Genomic DNA, 6,000 nt, shown 5'->3' on the forward strand with positions numbered 1-6,000 from the left:
GTCCCTGATCACTATACACCTATAATCACTTTGTAATAAACCACAGTGTCCTGACATTTATAAAGAGAAGTAGTTAATTTTCCTAAGTCTAAGTACAAGAGAAAACTTGCCTAGAAATACTCTTCCTAATATAGGTCTTATTAGTTAGAGGCACTACTCTATAGTATCTCTAACTAGAACTAGCTATATAAAGCTATCTTAGCTTTATAATATACCCCTCTAGTTATAAAGTCTATCTCTATAACTAAATAAAAAACTATAAATATTTTTATAATAAAAGAAAATAAAATAGTTATTAGTTAATAATAGCCTTTTAAGCTAATTAATAAGTAATAAAGTAAATAATAGTATTATATAAAAGGTTTTTTAATACTATATCTTATTATTTATTATTATTTACTATAGTAGTAGTTTTTTTTATTTTTTAAAGTACTTATTTTTTCTAAAATAGGTAATAACTAACTACCTACTAGTTAAATAATAAATATCCTTTAATATTTTATTACTTAACTTTTTTTTTTTTTTAACTAATAACTTATTAAGTAAAGTAAGTTAATATTTTTTTTATTTACTATATATTTTAGTTTATATAGTAGTTTTAAAGCTATTTTTAGATAGCTAATAGTTAAAAGAAAATAAAAAAGAAGTTATAGTCTTCTTTTTAACTAGTAATATATTTTAAGTAGCTAAAGTTTCTTAGTTAGTAACTAACTTTACTTCTTAAGTCCTATAGTTTTTTTAACTAAGAAATTATTTAGATTTATATTTTTACTAATAATCCTCTTTAATAAAAAAATATATTTATACCTAAGTTTAGACTCTTTAGCTTATATAGTAGTTTAATAGCTAGAATGTTTTTTAAGTTATATCTTTAATTAGGTATAATGTCTAGTTATAATTCTACTAGAGGTATAGATTTTAGCTTAGTCTTAGATAACTAGGGTCCTAGTAGGATCCTTACTCCTAGGCCTAGTAATACTTTATCTATTAGTCTAACTAATTCTTTAGTTATTTTTAACTTAGATAAAGAAAGTATAGTACTTTTCTTCTTAATTTACTTAAATAAAATACCCTAGAGGACTTTAATTATAGTTAAAAAGTATAATATAATTCTTTAAGATAAGTATACTAAGTATAAGTTTTCTTTTTTTCTTAGTTATAAAGTGTTTTTTTACTTATTAATAAATCTTAGTTTATTTAAAAAGGATTTTATTAGTTTTATTAATTTAATAATAATAAATATTAATTTAAGTAGTTATAGCCTTATTTACCTCTTTTAATAAAATTAAAGAAAGCACTAAAAGGACTTTATAAAGGGGCCTATAAAGTATATATATATAGTAGTAAAAAAGTATATTAGAAATAGATTATTACTTTATTTATTAAAAATAAAGATAATTATAAGAATTCTAATAGTAATTATATTTTAAATAAGTTAAAAGATAATTTACTTATTAATAATAATCTAAAAGATAATAAGCTTAGTTATAGCCTTTTTTTTTTACTTATTAATAAAAAGTATAAAGTAAGTAGTAGTAAAAGTTTAATATACCTTTATAAAAAGTATATATTTAATATAAGTAAAAACCTAGTTCTTAAGAGAGGTCTATACTAGGACTAGATCTACTTTAGCTATCTTAAAAGCGTTATTTATAGCTTTTCTTAAGGTAAATATACCTTAGTAAATAAAGATAGTCCTTATAAATACTATATTAAGAATAATATATCTTATATTACTATTCTTAATAAGTTAGTTAATACTACTAATAGCTTTATTTATTATACTTACACTAGAAATATAAAAAGTTTAGTAAGTCTTAGATTTTCTTTAGTTATTTTTACTTCTAGGACTAATATTCTAGGTAAAAGTTAAAGTTTAAGAGTTAGACTTTTTATAAGGGTATTACTAAGGTTAAAGTACTTTATAAAAAGTAAAAAAAGAAGCTTAAGAGGACTAGTAAAGTAACTACTATTAACTTTACTAATCCTAGTCCTTATAATCTAAATATTTATCTATTTAGTTAATTAATTCTAACTTTTATTCTAGTTTAAGGTTATAACTAGGCGCCTAGTTTAGCTAAAAAGTATAGAACTATACCTCTAAGTACTACTCTAGTTATTACTAAAAAAAAGAAAGCTTTAATAGACTTTTTTTAGTTAGTTTCTAAAAGTAATATTACCTATAAACTTAGATTTATAAGTATAGTTAAATCCTTTAAGAGAGCTATCTAAGATAAGTATTAGCTATAGTTTTTAGGGTTAATTTTCTAAAGCGTTTAGAGTTTAAGATAAAAGAGGAAAAGTTTTAGACTATAATTTCTAGCCTAGGTTTTTATAAAGGAAAGTTTTTAGGCTATAATTTTTAGCCTAAATTAGTTTTTAAGGTAGTATAATTAGACCTCCCTAAGAGGTAAAGTATTTTATATTATATAGCTAATATAAGCTAATTTACTTATAGAATTAACTTACTTTTACTTTAATATCTTAATTATCTCTTTTTATATAAGATTATATATATTAATAAGATTAAGTAATAAATAAAAGTGTTTAAACTTAGTATATAAAAGATTTTTTATAAGTCTATTAGCTAGTATCTTATTTATAGTTATATAGGTAATATTAAAATTACCTTTTATAAACTTCTATTTTAATTATATATTTTAAATATTAATATATTAAAGCCTTATTATAAGTCTTTTTTTTTACTAAATTACTAGCCTTATTATTTACTAATTATTATAGTATATTCTCTAAATATCCTCTATAGCTAGTTAAAAGTCTTAAAATAGATATTTAAAGCTATTACTTCTTTAGCTATTTATTCTAGACTTAGGAGTTTAGCCTTAGTAGTTAAAGTTATTACTATTACTTAGTGTATAGCTTTCTACTAGATTATACCCCTAAATAGCAAGAAGATATAGCCTTAAAAAGACTTTCTTAACTCTTTATTATCTATAAATAAAGTATTACTTACTATTATAAAGGCTATTTTATCCCCTATATCTCTAAAGTAAATTATAAGGTAGTATATTAAATATAAGTATTAGATTACTTAGTTTACTATTAAAATATACTTTTTTAAAGAATTTATAAGGTAGTAAGATAAGGCTAAGTATATAAATATAATATTAAGTTATATTATAATTATAGTAAAAAGATTAAGCTAATCTTTATTTAGTATTTATAGACCTATTCTTTTATTACTTAGCCTAGGTTATTTTTAAGCGTTATAGTTAGTAAAAAAGTTAATAAGAAGATGCCTTTTATAAGGTTAAATTACTTTATAACCTTCTTAATATATATATTATAGACTAAAAAGAGTTTTTTTACCTACTAATCCCTTATAATATATATTCTAAGGTAGTATTTAGCTAGGCCTTAGTCCTTTATTTTATATACCTCTTTTAAGTTATTAATAATTTATTCTCTAGCTACTTAGTTATCTTAGTAAAATATAATAAGAATATTATCTATATAAAAGATTATAAATACTTTTTATTTTTAGTTAGTAAAAAGATATAGATCTTTATCTATAGGTTTTAAACTAAGGTTTTTTAGCTTTATAGAGAATTCTTTATACTAAAGGAAAAGAGTATTATATAAGCTATATAAAGTATATATAAGTTAAATATATTTTCTATATACCTTAAATCTATCTAGTAAATAGTATATTACTATTTTATTATTTAGCTTTATATTTAGAAATATATTAATAATGTTTAGCTATTAAATTTTAAGATTAAATTAGGCTATAATTACTATTATAATATAGAAAGTTTTTACTATAAAAGTAGCTATATAGGTTTATTAGAGAGGGTTTTCTAGTTATAGATTACCTTATATATAGATCTTTACTTTATAATATTTTAGGAAGCTATCTTTGTTTACTTTATATATAAATACTTATTTAAGTAGTAAAGGTTTAGATATTTTCTTTAAAGCGTTAATTAGCCTCTAGATTTCTTTCTTTATTAGCTTATTAATTTTAATAAAATAGGCCTTTTTAAATAGGGATTTTAAATTCTCTAGGAGTTTCTATATATCTTTAAAGCTTCTTAGTAAGTCTAGAAGTTTAAAAATAAAATACTTCTTGCTTAGTTTAAGGAATAGTCTAGTGTATATAGCGCCTTAAATTAACCTTATTATAGTTATATAGAAGGTTTAATATATATAGTTTAATTCTTTAATTACTTTTTACTAATTAAGTATAAAGGTACTAAAAAAATTATCTTATTCTTTATTTATAAAGTAAAAAGTTATTTTTATTTTATTCTATAGAACTATTATATTATAAGTAAGTCTTATACTATTTAGGTACTTATGTCTAAGTAGTAGTCTAGTTTTATTATATAGAACAAAGTTAATAAGTCTTCTTTTATGTCTTCTAGACTAGCCTTTATTCTCTTTTTAGTCTTAGGCAGTAATCCTCTAGTTTAATAACTTATTCTTAATAGTAAGGTTTAGCTTTTTACCCTTTAAGCTACTATAGCTCTATATATATATAGTCTTCTAGTACCTCTTCTTAGGCTAAATAGCCTTTTTACTCTAGAAGGTAACTAGTTTTAATCTATATAATATTCCTCTTATATTATTATAAGGTTATTATTTATTTAGATATAAATTATATCTTTAATCTTTTTTTTAATAAAGATTAGCTAAAAGTGTCTATATAGGTACTACTTTTATCTCCTATAGAGTCTTCTAGTAGCTAGCCTTTTATATTATCTTTACTTATAATAATAGGTTTAGTAACTAGCTTTAGATCTAGTATAGACTTTAGTAATAGAAGATTTCTTTCTATAAGTTATATTATAATATAGGTTTTATAACTTTATTAGTTAGTATATTTACTCTAACTATTATTTTAAAAGAGGTTTTAATTAGAGGATCTATTAGATCTATAACACCTAGAGCTTTAAGTACTATATTTAAGTTTATAGAAGGTGTCTTAAGCTTAATAATTTCTTATATAACTTTTAGTTTAATTATAAGACAAGAATCCTCTAAAGTATAGAACTTTATTTTATTAAAAGTTATATTTTAGGTAATAAATACTTAATAAAGTAATAAAACCTAAATCCTATATAGGTTATATATATTTAATATATAACCTACTAGGTACCTAATATACCCTTAGGGAACTACTTTAAAAAGCCTCTTTTTAATACCTCTCTCTCTTTTATACTTTAGGGGATAAGTATAGTAACTATATATATATAACTAGCCTTAATATAGATATAAATCCTAGGTTATACTTATATTTAAAGTTAGCTAATACTATCTAAAATATTATTAGTACTAGGCTTCTTTTATTTTAACTAAGGATTTTTAATTATTATATTTTTAGGGGCTTATACTAATAATATAGGCTACTACTATTACTACTTTAGGCTATAAATTAGTTAGTAAGTTTACTATAAACATTATCTTAATTAAATAAGTAATAATTTCCTAGCTAGCTCTTTTACCCCCTCTAATAGGTTCTTTAGTATAAGGCAAAGATAGCTTTACCTTTATACTAAGTTCTTATATTTACTATTTATAGAAAGTATAGCCTTATATACTAATTATAGTATACTTAATATCTTATTAAATCTTATAGATTAATAGACCTTTTTACTTTTATATCTACTGTTTAAATAGTTAGATTACTTTAAAAACCTAGTTATAGGTCTTATTAACTCTTAGGAAAATAAATAGCTAACCTAAATATTTATCTTTAATAATAAGTATTTAGCTTATACTATTAAAGCTAGTAAAACTAAGTAGGATATTAATGCGTAAGGCAGTAGGATAGCTAGTACATATATAACTAATCTAAATAACCCTGCCTAAAGGTCTTATTGCTAGTGCACCTTAAGTGCCTATAAACATAAAGGTAACTTACTAACCCCTATTTAAGAAGATAATAACGTTAATTAATAGACCTTAGTCTAATTAAGGCTATAGTTTATTAATTAAATATCTATCTCTAGTTAGTAGTTAAACTTAGTTAGTAAT

The sequence above is a fragment of the Colletotrichum navitas genome (genome assembly GCF_030913465.1).
Source record: "Colletotrichum navitas strain CBS 125086 chromosome Unknown LY79scaffold_215, whole genome shotgun sequence".
Classification (NCBI taxonomy): Eukaryota; Fungi; Ascomycota; class Sordariomycetes; order Glomerellales; family Glomerellaceae; genus Colletotrichum; species Colletotrichum navitas.